The following is a 15,479-nucleotide window of genomic DNA, read 5'->3' as shown; positions in this document are numbered from 1 at the left end:
TATTAAATAATCCAGATAGAACTGAGAGTAGAATAGTGTATGCTAAATTCCTAGTCAATTCTATCTCTGTACAAATGTTTTCCCGCAATAGGGCATTTGAAGGGATACATTGACCACTGTTTCCACTAACCTCCTTCTAAACTCTAAAACCTATTTTCCACATATCTCCCTCTGAAATACCCCATCTCCCCCAAGATTCAACATGGCTCTCATGTTTTCCACATGTTGCAATTGGACCAAAACTAGTATAATTCTGCTTTAGAGGGTTCTGTTTTATAGACCATCAGTCTCATTATACCAATACATTTTTTCTATACTTTGATCATCAAGTAAGTAATCTTAAACAGAAAGTATCCCTGCCATTGCAATTTATATGAGACCTATTCAAACCATTATTTAGGAAAGATGAGCTTGAATTATTTTTATCTATCTACTCTTAGATAAATACAGAACTTTTAAAGTTACTAAAAACTGGGTTTATGGGGCTGGGGATGTGGCTCAAGTGGTAGCGCGCTCGCCTGGCATGTGTGAGGCCCGGGTTCGATCCTCAGCACCACATACCAACAAAGATGTTGTTTCCGCTGAAAACTAAAAAATAAATATTAGAATTCTCTCCCTCTCTCTCTCTCTCTCTTTAAAAAAAAAACTGGGTTTATGGTGTGTGTGTGTGTGTGTGTGTGTGCATGTGTGTGACTAATTAATATCAATTATCAAATGTGAAATAAAAGAAAGATCTGAAATATTTTATTTAATTCAACAAATTCAGAACATCACCCAAAAGTAAGGTAAAGTAGTACTTTGTGATTTAGTGAAGAAGTTGCATATATTCACTCAGTACGTATGCATTAGTGGTTTATGACATGTTGAGTTCAGAACTGTGCAGAGGAGGTGTCATGATTTTATAGTTCAGCCAGGGATTTGGGCCATCCCTACCAGGTTTGGCCCATCTACTGCAGAATTTATATCTCTTCAATGTATTGTGCCAATGATGTCTATTAAGACTTTTTCTTCCTTAATTTCTAAATCTATTTTATAAAACTTCCCTGTTATATAATGATACATAATAATTTATTACTAACACTACTACCACTAATAATAATAGCGATATTAATAAAGACATTGAACAATCTATTTTAGGGAGGACCTTATGTATTTATATATATTATCTTTGTGTTATTTCATTTGTGTGTGTGTGTGTGTGTGTGTGTGTGTGTGTGTGTGTGTGTTTCCTGGAGAACACCAGGAGCAATAATACAATAAATTACACTCCCAGCCCTCTTTGAATCTTTTCATGAGTAAACTGAACAATTAGGATCTGTTGTTATATGTCATATGTAATGTAAATTTAAGAACATGTAATCAAGTTATTATGTTTTTAGGACTTTCTGTATCATCTTTTTTATTTGCCCAGTCTGTACATAATGAAAATTGTCTCAGTGATAGAATTTCATAAACTGAAATTATATAAAGTTCCAAGTTGTAAAATTTTTATTTATTTTTTCTGTAAATAAATGTATGCCTCAGATATTTCATAGCATTTTTTACTTTGAAGGAATTATTTTCCCTAGGGTAAAATGTAAATTAAAATATGATTCTCACAACTCTAAATAAACAATGTACTTTCATAGACACTTCTTAGATGTGAGGCCCTGTTCACACAAATGACTAAAACCCCAAATCTGCCTTGGGATTTGCAATGAATGAAATGAAAGACTGAAAGTCCAAAACTAGGACTTTATTACCAAATTTTCCTTATCATGAAGTCATTTTGCCTCTTCCATTATTTGCATTTTAAGTTTGGTTATTAGCTCTGCCACTTAAGAGCAGCTTAGCTTTTCCTTGCATGTAAGTCACAGTTAGGGAAAGAATTTGAAATCAGAATGCAGGTCTCTCAACTCATGATCTAATTTTTAATTCTGTTAATCTATTTTTATGCTATTAGACACATAGAGACAATTAAAAAAACTGTCTGACTAATGGTGTAGCATGTTAATGGCAGTATTAACCTAAATAGAAAATATTACTGCACCATCAATCTCATCTTTTAAAACCTTAAAGGCAACCATAAAAATTTAAATGGTAACTTGCATATTTTACAAATAGTGTACAAATCATGATAGTTTTATTACTTTCTATTGTCCAATTCTTACAGACATAAAAAACCCTAATATAACATCTTATATTTTTCATATATATAAAGTTTCTTACTTAGTTATGTAACTTTCTTCCTTTCTACCACTTTCCTCTCTATCATCACCTTAGTAACAAGGAAGAGCTATGAAAAATTATAAAGGGACAGAACACAAAATGGAAATGGGAGACACAAAAAGCTTTGGAGTAAATTATTGATGGAGAACAGCCAAAGGCCATTTATAACAAAGAGTTGTTGATAATACAATTTTTAACATCTTAATGTAAAATGTGATTATTTCTTGGTATGGTATTAGTGAATGGGGTGGCCTGGCTGATATTGGGGTCAGAACCTCATTTATTACTTGTGGGTTCTCGGCTGGGTTGTGTGACCCTGCTAAGCCTTGGTTCCCCATGTGTACACCAAGGGTATGACACTGCCCACCACCGAGTTGGGAGGATCTGCTGAGACAGCCTTTAGGACAGGCTTGGCGCAGGCTACATTCAATCAACATAAGCTCCCTTCCTCTTCCCCTGCTGGCAGCTGGCTGGCAGACTGCATTAAACAAAAAAAGGAAGCTGTGTTCTTCTTTTTCCAGACAGCTGGTGATCCAGACATCACAGGCGCTGCACCAACAATGTTGACTCATTTTTGCCACAGCTGACATGTATATGGTGTGCTCTGCCAGTCCTCCCAATGGGCTGAATTCATGACCACAGAATAATTGAGTTGTTTTCTTTATTGCCCCTCATTTTATGAGACCAGATTGAGGTAAAGTGGCCATTTTGTAATGTTTTATACATTTCATGGACCTAGAGTACTTCATTTATTGTCTTGTAATAACAATAATAAAAATTTTTTACATGGTTTAGTCCTCACTACAGAGATATGATGTATATAATGCCCCTCCCTCCAATCTGCAGATGAAGCCATTAAGAAAAGCAGGCTAAGTAACTGGCCCAGCATTCCCTGGACAAACTGACAGAATCAATATTTGAATTTCGATGTTCTGACTCCAGAGCCTATGCTCTGGCCTCTTAGAAATGAGAGCTGGCTCCACACCTCATGTGAACTCAGGTCTTAAACTTTGTTTTACACCAAACTCAGCTGAGGGGTCAGGGTAGGGACAGAACATATCACTACAAATGAATATTTGTTTACTACATTTAAAAGAAACTCTGTAAGTTCCTCTTGAGAGGTATATGTGTGTCCCCTTTTATATTGCTTATGTACAGTCCATAGAAAATACAAGTTCATCAGACAATACCTTTTTATTATATCTAAAATATTCAACAGTTGGAAAGAGATAATCCTGCTTTTTCTTTTTTAACCTAAGTGGTAATGTCTAAGTAAGCAGCCTTGTTTATGAAAATTAGAGTAGTGCCTGATACATAGCAAAAACTATATTGTTTAATATTATTTGTTATTCCAATTTTCAAAAATATTTGCTTCATTAATTTTATATACTTCCAACAAGAACCCTGCTGATGCCTGGGCCTGTATAACTGTTTAATGAAATGGTGTTCCCTGGATGTGTTTTATACACAGATACAATCTGGTGAGCCAGGAGGAAGGAATTCTCATTATTCTTTCAGCCAGGCAAAATTGAATTTTACCTGAACGCCATATGCTTTTATGTTTACATCAGCAAATGAAAACAAATGTAAAAATAAACTCAGAAAAATTATAAATGTGACTTATGAACACCAGGTTCTGTGTCTCATTATATGCTCAATCCTAATTCAGGGCAGTGAGTTCTCCCATACTTTAAAAAACTGGCAAAGGATCTATCCGCTCTCACAGAAGCTCTGTTACAAGGGACTCAACTTCAACCAACCAAGAGTAACTGAGGTTGCAAGAGACCCCACGTACTTGGTCTCTCTTTAGCAAATTTCTAGGAACACCCAATGTGGGAAAATGGTCATTTCTTTTTTATCTAATCTTTGATGAAAAACTGTTAAAATATACAGACTTTCAAATGAATGGCAGCACCTTGCCATTCTTCTATTCTTCTAAAATCTCAGCTTCACTAACATGTTTTATAACATGAGATACTATATATTTTGAATAGATGGACTCTTCTGAACTTATACAATTAGGTTCTACTGAATGGAAATGGTCTCCTCAACAATTATTCTGAATCCCATTTTAGAAGCTGGAGTGATAAAACAAAACAGTATCCTCTGTGTTTTCTTTATGAGGAATTACAGTCGCTATTTAAATGTCTCCATTCAAAAGGTACTTCTTACACTTTAGTGACCAAAGCCAAACAGAAGAGACTAAAATTAAATGAGACACCTAAAATGATCAGCACTTTTATGTTTGATAAATTGATAAATGTTAATTGCATCATTGATATATATCTCCATCTACTTGTATCCCTCATCCATGGGATTTGAAACATAGATGATCTATTGATCAGGTGATATGATTGATGGCTTTAAGACAATTTAAGGACCGTGACCAATAAGCTGTGTCACAATATTAAATAAAATTAATTGGATTTTGATTTATGGAAGCTGTATTTCAGCAAAGTTTGTTCATCAAAAATAAATCTTTATTTCTAAGTATTCATATTTCATAAGCTTCTTTTTAATACAGAGCCAAAGCCATCAAATCCAGTCCTGTGAAATATCCCAAACCTTGGATACACAGATGTTTTAATTCAGAAACAAATCATATAAGACAAGTAGTGTGGAATGAGACACAGTACCTGTGAGTTACGACAGGCCAGCTGCAATGCTGTGTGCACGGCCACACGTTCCCTGGGCCTGATGAGGCTTCAGGGCCCTGGATGCTCTCTGCAGCTCACCTCTTCTCCTGCTTTAACTTATAGAAGTTTGAGGCTTAATGACCAAATTTAAAATGCAGCTCAGGAAAAATGATTCCTCATGGCTTCTGGCTGATTATGAACTTGGCCCCTGTTTGAAGTAATTTTTTTCATCAAATTTTACTTAATTCTATCATGTGTTATTTGATTCCAATCTCTCCAAAGACTGCTGAATTTCTTTGGAGGAAACTTTGTAGCTTTTAAGTCCAGTTAAAAGCATTTTTGTGGCATCTGTTTGGTCAACAGAGAAAAAATTTTAATCTCAAAAATGACAGAATTACGACCAGACATATGTAGGTTTAATGTTTTATCTGTAGTGATAAAAAAGCTCTGCGAATATAAACACTATTATTAAGGATTAAAGTTTAGATAAATAGTATTGATAAAAGATAAAAATATGGAATACTCAAAGCAGGCATGGTGGCACATGCCTGTAATCCCAGTGGCTTGGGAAGCTGAGGCAGGAGAATTGTCAGTTCAAAGCCAACCTCAGCAAAAGCAAGGCACTAAGCAACTCAGTGAGACCCTGTCTGTAAATAATTTACAAAACAGCTGGGGATGTGGCTGAGTGGTCCAGTGCCCCTGAGTTCAATCTCTGGAACCCCCCCCCCCACCCCGCAATATGGAATACTCAAAAGTCTATCCTCTGAAATCTAAATTTAAATCAACATATATAAATTCCTCTTTGAGAAAGGTACCTTGAAACAAGGACTATGTTAAGCAATACATGTTTTACAATTGCTCTTTCTAAAGCTTAAGATAATTCGTTTAATTATTTTTATTGAGCCTTTTCTTTTTCATTATAACTTCCAAAGCTATGGGGATAGCTATCACTTTTAGTTCATTGTTACTGACGTTTCTCCTCTCTGGAGTTGAGCAGGTGAAAAAATTCATTAGATGTCGTCTAAGGAAACTGGTTGCTCATGAAAATGCCACAGACAATGCTCAAGTTGTGATAATTGACTTGTGAGAACTGCATAGAGAACAAAATCAAAACAACCAATCAAGGTGAAGGACTCTGCAACTGGACCGAAGTGGGGTGAGGAAGAACAGGAAGCACACCAGGTGGGTTCTCCAAATGAATAAAGAAGAGAGCGAGAACCAGGTGTGGCTCAGGAAGCTGAGGCAGGAGGATCTGGAGTTCAAAGCCAACCTCAGCAACTTTGAGAGGCCCTAGGCAACTTAGTAATACCCTGTCTCTAAATAAAAAATAAAAAGAGCTGGGGATGTCGCTCAGTGGTTAAGCGCTCCTAAATTCAATCCCCAGTACAAAATAAATAAATAAATAAACAAACAAATAAATAAACATATAAACAAATAAAATGAAGAGCAAGTGCTTGGCATCCTTAAAACGTGACTGTATGGAGTTTGTGGGAGGGAGGGAGTAGAAAGCAGTTTTTTGGGTTTATATCTAAAAGGAAATGCACTTAAAACTTTTCTCTTTAGAAAGCACATGATTCCAAAAAGAAAGAAAGAAAGGAAGGAAGGAAAGAAGGAAGGAAGGAAGGAAGGAAGGAAGGAAGGAAGGAAGGAAGGAAGGAAGGAAGGAAGGAAGGAAGGAAGGAGAGGGATGACACATCTGTGGTCACATTTTTGCAATAGAAGATATATTAAAACAGATTTTAAAGTAGTTACTTTGACCTTTTAAAGATATATTCTGAATGATAACATGTCTCTCTCAGGAGCTAGTATCCACAGTGGTTATGCACAAAATCTATGAGATAAGATTTGAATTCTGACCCTGCCACTTGTTGATGTTGGAATTTATTTAGCCTCCATCTCAACTTCCTGCACTTCACAATTTCCTCATCTGTCATTCATAGCACTGCTGTGAGAATTAAAAGCGTTCAAGTATGTTAAGCACTTGGGAAAGTGGCTGGCACAGGGTAACAACACATGCTCACTCTTCTTTCTATACATTATCTGAACCCAATAAAGAATGTTAGAAGAAGAGTAATTGGGATTTGAAAAGTATGTTTTAACTACCTAATATGTAGAAAAGGCCAACAGAAATACAATGCTTATTTAGAAACCCAAACCAAGTATAATCTTGAGAGAAGATAAAACTTATCAAAGTTTTCTAATTTTCAGTGACAAATCTTCATTCCCACATAGATAAACTTAAATACAATATTATCAACTGATTTAGTGAGATCAGAACATGGTCCATGTTGTATACTTGCTGATATCCTGGATTCTAAGGGAACAGACCCCTGAGCATAGTTTACTTTTGTGGAAAATTATGTGTCACTTCAAGTCTCTACCCCCATGAGAACTGTGACCTCAGTGGTGCTCTTGGGAAACTGCATTTGTTCCTCTGCTATTATAAGCATTTGCCCAAGATGACTCCAGGACAAAGTTTAATTCAGGCTCTTTTATTTTAAACTTTTCTCTTTCCATCTGTCTTCATGTAATAGTGACTCTAACAACCACAACTTCCGGCTGAATTACATTTTTCAGGAAGTATGAGATCCCAGGGCAGGGGGGCAGAGGCAAAGCAAGAGTTCACCACATGCTTTCAATCACTTAGGAGACAGTTTTATAAACTCAAATGCTGTTTCCATTGCTGGGGAAGTTTGTTCCTTGATAGGCCTTATTTCAGGATTAAGTTGTATGACTCAGCTTGCTGGGTTAACTCAAATATCGGCCAGTTTGGCCAAAATGATATAACTTATGCAAGCAAAGCCGGTTTAGGGGAAAAGAATTTGAGCTATCTTTGCATATGATGAATTTCTGACTCACTTCTGAGAGATAATCTATAGTAAGGGGAATAAATAATTACTCAAATTTAACTTCTAATATCACTCCTCTAGAGAGGGATATTGCTATGCTAGAATAATGGCACAGTAATTGATACTTTCACATATTTACCTGGTCCCAGAACATAAATATGATTCCTTTTTGTTCCCCTTATTGGCAGTGGAGAGAAGATTTTTGGTTTTTTGTTTGTTTCTTTCAATGAGCTAGAACATCTCTTCTCAAACTTTAGTGTACAAATGAAACACTTGGAGATCTAAATGAAAATACAGATTCTGATTCAGTATGTCTAGGTAGAGACTTGAGATTTGACTTTCTGAACCAGTTCTGAAATGATTAATGTCATGGTTTAGATAGAAGGTGTCCCCCAAAATCTCATGTGCCAGAAAGTATAGAGGTGAAATGACTAGGTAATGAGAGTTTTAATGAATCAGTGCATTAATCCCCTAATAGGGATTAACTGGGTGGTAAATATAGGCAGGTAGGTGTTTCTGGAGAAAGTGGGTCACTGGGGGGCATGTGCTTTGGGGTTATATATTTTGTTCTTGGTTAGTGGAAAGTTCTCTGTACTTTTTGATGTGATCTGACCTGCTTTCCTCTCCCATACACTTTGTGATAATGTTCTGCCTCAATGGAACCAGCCATATATGGACTGTGAACCCCAAAATGATGTTGTCCTCTTCCAAAATTGTTCATGTCAAGTCTTTTGGTCACAGTGGCAAAAACAGTTGACTAAAGAAGAAATCAATCTGTAATCCACAGGCCATATTTGAATAGCTTGGACGTCCTACTTTCTGAATTTACCTAAGTTCTCTCCTTCTGAGACGATGTTATAGATTGAATGTGTCTTCCAAAAATATATGTTGAAATCCACTACCTCAGAAAGTGACCTTGTTTGGAAAAAAGACCTTTTCAGAGGTAATTAAGTTAAGATGAGGCAAATAGTGTGGTCCATGACCTAATTTAGATTGATGTCATTATAAAAAGGGGAAATTTAGACAGAAGATAGACGTGCATGAGAATATTATGTTAAAAGACTCAGGAAGAAGACAGTTATCTAAAAACTGAGAAACTTCTGAGTTTCCCAGAAGATAAAGGAGAAACCTGGAACAGATCCTTCCCTTATGGGTCAGAAGGAGCATCAACCTGCCAACAGCTTTGATTTAGACTTCTGGTTTCCAGAAGTAGGAGGCAGTGAACAGAATTCTGTTGTTAAACAGTTTGTTCACCCAGTTGTGGAGATTTGTTACAGTAACATCAGGAAAGTCATAACTATTGTACTAAGGACTTTGCCTTGACATTTTTTTTTTCTTTCTTTCTGGTAACCTCTGACACAAACAGTTTGGGGCACACTGCTAATCTCAGCGCAATGTGAAGAATGTGAAGACAACATCCCATACACAGATAACAACACAGAGGCGTCAACCATGTTTCTCAGGTTGTCCAGAAATAAAGCTTGAGTTGACCCTGCTGTCATTAAGGTGTCAGATAATGACATTTTGTCCTAAGTTGCCAACACTGTCAAATTCAAATTCTATTATTTATTCAAAGTATTTTTGTCTAAAAATCTCCATTAAATTCTGTTTAATTCCTTTGTAGACTTATAAATTATTAGCAACTCTATCAATTGCCTTTCTTTTCAATGTCATGTTATACAATGAAACAAAGCATTTTTTAAAAGAATTACATTGTGAGGGCTATTAAGTTCACAATGAATACAAATAGACTTATTTGTGAGGTTATATACAAGAATAAAGTTGGTTAATAGCACCATAAGATGGATTCCTACAAATCAGTCTCACAGCAAACATGATTCAAATATACTCCCCCCGAATATAATGACAGATGACTTTTGGGTTATTACCAAAGTTCGTTTTCACTTATGATAGCCACAGAAGTTAAAATGGTAAGTTCTTGATTCTTATATTTGGCTATGATATTTCTGAATTTAGCTCACCCATTTTTTATTCCCTTGGTGGTTTTTGACTGGGGGCTGCACCAATCTCTTGAGGATTTTTAAAGAGTGTGAGAGTTTGGGGCTTCACAGAAATGGAGGGGGTACTGGCATTTTTAGAGCAAGGACTGGAGAAACAGATATCCTGTGAAGCAAAGGATGATTATATATATATATACATATATATTTGTTCCTCACCAAATACCAAAAGCTCATCCTTGTTGATGCCCTCATCCCATCCTGACATTTCCTTAAGATTAATCATCTTTTCAGCGTGGGCTCTGTGTGTTCACCCTTTGACTTCTACCACAAACCATACTGACTCCATGGTGCTCCTTCCTCTGATTTGACAGGTGTGCCATTCCTTTGTGTGTTCAAAGAGCACAGGTTTCTCCCTCTCTTCTTTTGATGGATGACAATAAAGAAGACATTGTGTCACCCACATAGGCATTCTTCTGTGTTTTGTTGTATTATTTTGAAGGAAAAGAAAAGGGATTCAGTTTTATTGATAAATCTGACCCACACAGTAAACTTTGCATTGGACTTCTTGAGGTATTTTAATTTTTTTTAGTGGAGAAATATTTTAAAAGACCTGCCATTTTCCTGCATTATTATAGTCCCTATCTCATTCTTTTCTTTTATCTATTCAATTGTCAAACACAAATAAGCACCTGTTATGAGTAAGATACTGTGTTAGGCCTCTTAGAGGGAGATTGCATACCATGCTAATAAAATCTCTGTTCTGTGTTAGTCAGATCTTCCCTGTTTTATTTCCCATTATTATCTTATTCTGCCTCATAATTTTCCCTTACTATATGCTTTCATCCAATCTAGAAAACCTCATTTCTCCACAAAATTATAGTAATCCTATTATTTAAAATATCACCATTAATGAATTATTTTTGATTGTTTCTTCTACTATAGACAAATATTCATACATATTTTATTAAACTTCACAACACATGATTTTGCTAATATTACAGATATAAAATAGAAGCATAGAAAGGTTAAATGACTTTCCCATTGTCAAACGGCTCAATCAAGTCTTTCAAAACAGATCTAGCTGATCCTACCTGTATTCTTAACTAATATAAAATATTTCTGATAATTATACTCACCCTTCTATAACTTCCAGTGCACTTTAAATGCTCTGCTTAAAAATTTTAGCATAAACACAGTTGGCCTTCATGTGCAGGACTTTGACTAAATTAATCATGACTGTTTTAGAAGCTGGTTGTACCTTCCAAGTTTCTATTAAAAAATACAGTTTCAAATGTTAAACAACTTTTCTGGGTTTCTTAGCTAATACAAATCCACAACACAGAAATTCCAAATATAACTAAGTAGTCCTCTGCAATTTTTCAATGCCTGAAGGCTTTTGTAGTTCTGTGGATTTGCTTTAATCTGTTGCTAGGAACATTGCACATTGCTCTAAACAGACTGCCAGTCTGAGAAATTTAGCGTGAATGACATAAGTGTTTCTTTTATCCAGGGCAGAAGATGGTGTGAGATGGTATGGGAGGTCAGGGAAGGGAAATGGAGGGAATTCCAGGACAAAGAAATCAACTAGAGGAATGGGAAGTGAAAAAAGTAAGAATCTACAGACCTAAAAACAAAAGACAACCTTTCCAACTAGAGCCCTCCTGCTCCCCACCAAGTTGCATCCTTGATAGCGTTTGGAATCAGTTCCATCTAATCTGATAACTCTGAAGGGCACAGGCAAAGCTGATGGCTTCTCATTCCATTGTCTCACCATTGGAAATCAGAGACCAGATACCTTCGGATACCACAGGGAGTGACCCCACTTTGAGACCTCATTCAAATGTCAGATTGAGGAATCCGGAAAGTTAAGAGCAAGAAAAGTCCACCCCCGCATACTTGTCTGCTCACAGCATGGAACATAGGCAGGCATCAGCTTTGAAATTAAATAGGAAGTTTGTGATTTGCATATATATCATTTTTGTTTGGCCCTTGGGAGTCTGAAAAGCATAGGGGATACTGGAATTGATGGTATAGAGAAATTTCCACTTTTAACCCTTTCCTTCTGCTGTGGAGATGGTCATGATTGTCACCAAGCTGAAGTCCCTCTCCAGCAGCAAAGAGCCTTTCTACCCTTGCTTACAGCTGCTTAATGGTATGGTGAGTTTGGCATAGTAAGTACACCAAAGCCTTCTGACATGCTTTTAATTTCATATTCTACATCTTTGGCACTTTTAGAATTTGTTTTGGTATAAGGAATAAATCTTTTTAACTCTTTTATAAATGACTATCTAGTTATTCCAATACCCAGTACATCTTATTGACTCATTAATCCTTCCCCCACAGTTTTGAAGTTATGAATTTTTATGCACTGAATTCTAGTGGGGCATTCTAATAACTGGAATGGAAAGTCTAGGAAGAGTAAAACAATTTCATTTCCCCTGAAACACCATATACATGGGTTTTTTTTCCTTTTTTAATTGTTCAACAAATAAATAGAAGAAATATAAGGGGGAGAAGTCATGCTTTCTCTTTCAGGATAGCAGATATTAATCTATTCTACAATTAATCTCTTCTACTGCTTAGAAACTCTTTAATACCTGTGTGCATTGTTGCTTAGTTGAGAAGTAAGGACATTGCAGATGACACTTCTGCTGGTTCAGCTGAAAACTGAATTGCTACTCAATTTATGTATTTCCCTTGACACATTTTATGTTTGCTAATAAAGGCACAGGCTGGACATGAATATTTTTAAGTGATAGAGATTCAGCTTTCGTTGGAGCAAAATAATTACCACAATTTTACTCTTCTTCTTTGAATTTATTATGAAAATCAGACTGAAAACAATGTTAAAAGGTTCTTAGGGAATCTGCAGAAAATCTGTCAATGTTTGATTGATTTACTCATTTATTTGTTTACTTGACAATTATTTATTGAGAAATTATTATGTGCCCAAAGAGGGTTCCAACCAAAGGTGAATGATGAATCTGCAAAGAGATAATTTCTTTAATAATTCTAGCCTAATTAGTGTGCTTACTAGACTTGAATGTGGAAGCATTTATTGTTAGACTCTAAATCAAATAGTAAGTCATTGTACAGGGGAAGTAAATGTCCTGAGCTTATTTAGTAAAGAGGATTCATTTCTTTTTAACCTTTTTGGTTGGTTTAAAGTATTGGATTTAAAAAACAAACAAACAAACAAGAAACAAGCAAAAAACTTTTCTGGAGTTAACTAAGTGTTAGCTGTATTATGGGGCAAATTTGTTCTCAGAAAATTATTGTCTATGAAGGACTAATCAAGAGAGAATCACCATTGGCAAAATGGTACTTAGTAGTCAGTCTATTTCTGTATTGGTGTATTAGTCTGTACTAATCATGCCTTTTAATCTTCTTATCTCTTATGCTTTGACATCAGGGTCCTGGTGACACTAGAGAGATTGGCCTTCCCAGGGTGAACCCATACCTGGAGGCAGCAAGCTCCCCTCAACACCTGACTTTCACATGCAAATCAATCAATCCAGAACATATTTTCCAACCATATTGCTCCCATACTAGGCTTTATTCATTTGCTGCATCCCTAGGACCAAATACCAGACAATTACAGATAGCTTCTAACTCCAGAGCTCACTGGACTTATCCAAACTGCCCAGTTCTGAACTACTTACTTCCTCTTGTCTGTTCCTTCATGTGCAAACCAAAAGGTTCTTGCCTTTGTTTTCCACTGACTCTCTACCTCCTGACTGACTTTGGAGCTTCTCTATGTGGTCCCTGACTGGTGTGACGTATCTCTTCTTCTTGGGAACTTAAGAATGACAAACTGCCGCCTTTTCAACAACAATCATCTGTTGGCATCTCCATATGGAATAAACAAAACTTACCATTTGAAAACATAGTTCTTACATTAATTTAGAAAGAGAGGAGACACTTCTTTATAACTACAAAAAAACCCTTTCCACATTGTTACATTCTGTTGAATTACGTCAAATGAAACCCATTCCAAAAGAGAATAAAAGTTGAGGAAGAGACAGCTTCCCATTTGTTATATACTTTAATATCAAAATGCTCAGAGTATGTTGATCTTTAAAATATCCAATCAGAAGAGAGCATTAAGAAGTTCATTTTTTATCAATTTCAATATATTGTAATAGAATTCTTAGAAATTCCCTTGGCAAGAGGTAGTTATTTTGGAAGCCCATCCTACTAGAAACAACTTAAATGTTTAAGACAGTTATTGTATTGATTATAATACAGGATGAACATCCCTAATCTCCAAATCCAAGGTGCTCCCAAATCTGAAACTTTTTGAGTGCCAACATGACACGAAAAATGGAAAAGTCCACAACTAGCCTCATATGATACATTGCAATCAAAACACAGTTGCACTAAAAATATTGTTTAAAATTATTTTCAGGTTATACATATTAAATGCATGTGGAACATAAATGAATTTCATGTTTACACCTGAGTTCCATTTCCAAGATACCTCATTAGATACATTCCAAAATCCCTAAAAAGCAAAGATCTGCAGCTCTTCTGGTCCTAAGAACTTTGAGTAAAGTATACTCAATCTATAATATGTATTTGAGATAATTACTTTGATTGGTGGGCCAAGGACGACAGCTGTCATGATCTACGTACATCTTCTGGCAACCAGACTCTATTCTTTCTATTTCCTTAGGAAACACATAAGATTCAAAATAATTAAGCCAGGGGCTGGATTTATGGCTTGGATTCAAACACTGCCTAGCATACGGAGACCCTGGGTTAGATCCTTCACAGGGGAAAAACAACAACAACAAAATAACAAGATAAATGAGGCAAACTTGGAGACTTGCAGAAAATGCCTATAGTCCCTGACTCTGTAGCAAATCATCTGTCACCACCTGCTCCTATTCCAGCGGTCAAGTCCAGTCCTTGCAGCTCAGGGTTCTACTGAGGAAGGCTGTGACCTCAGAGGGACATTTCCAGATCATTAGTCATATTACAACCTTGCCTTTCATGTTCCCTCTCTACAAACAACTTCCTCTTCAAGGAATTTAGAAGAAATAATTAAAAGTTATATAAATGTTTATTATTTTATCAGAATCTACACCTCTTTCAAAGGAGTTTGTAGGCAGAGTAGAACTTATTGGCTGAAGTAAAGAGATTAAAAACTACTGATAATATTTAAAGCCGCCCCATGTACTACAAATCATGTTTCATCTCAGTTTACCAAAAATCTATGAAAGTAAAAGCATGTCAGTATATAGGTTTCCAGACCTAGCTAGGTTGGATGGGTAAACCAGCATGAATCACAGAAATGTTAAGTTTTTACAATAGGAATAGTTACTACCTGTATGGTAGCCATTATCTCCCTTTCCCACTATCCACCCATTTCCTGCTCAGCCAATGGGCAGCGATCAATTGATCTCAGGTGATGTGGATCTTTCCCCAGTTCCAGAGAATAAATCATAACTGCTTTCTTAGCCAAAGTGTAGAAATTTGGGGCAGGGCAAAGAAACAACATTCAGTAAATTAAGGATTTAGTAAATTGAAAGTCTAGAATAAAAGTATCAAGCTTAGAGAAAAAGAGGGAGTAAGAATACAATATGTTTTTGCATTTTAGAAAATTAGAGATTCTTATCAAATAAATACATAAAGGTTAATGTTTTCCTTCAACTAGGGAAGTTTAATTATATAGAAGTAAATGTGTTTGACCAGACTGGTATGTACTTTGAGGTCAGTACTGATAATCTCTAAACCTTCTAAACCTCTTTGCATTTTGAAGTAAGCTAGTTATCTAAAGAATAAACACAGGCACCATTCAAGGCTTTACCTAGCTGTTTACA

At 36.0% G+C, this 15,479-nt stretch overlaps 1 protein-coding gene across 6 annotated transcripts in view; it reads right to left on the bottom strand.

Annotated features, from left to right (window-relative positions):
- The window catches only part of Arhgap24 (Rho GTPase activating protein 24), a 711,589-nt gene that overhangs the window by 143,675 nt on the left and 552,435 nt on the right, over nucleotides 1–15,479 (bottom strand). The gene's annotated exons all lie outside the window — the stretch shown is intronic.

This window comes from Ictidomys tridecemlineatus, chromosome 9 (assembly GCF_052094955.1).
Source record: "Ictidomys tridecemlineatus isolate mIctTri1 chromosome 9, mIctTri1.hap1, whole genome shotgun sequence".
NCBI lineage: Eukaryota > Metazoa > Chordata > Mammalia > Rodentia > Sciuridae > Ictidomys > Ictidomys tridecemlineatus.
Note: the sequence above shows the minus strand (reverse complement) of the source record. Positions and strands in the feature narration are given on the sequence as shown.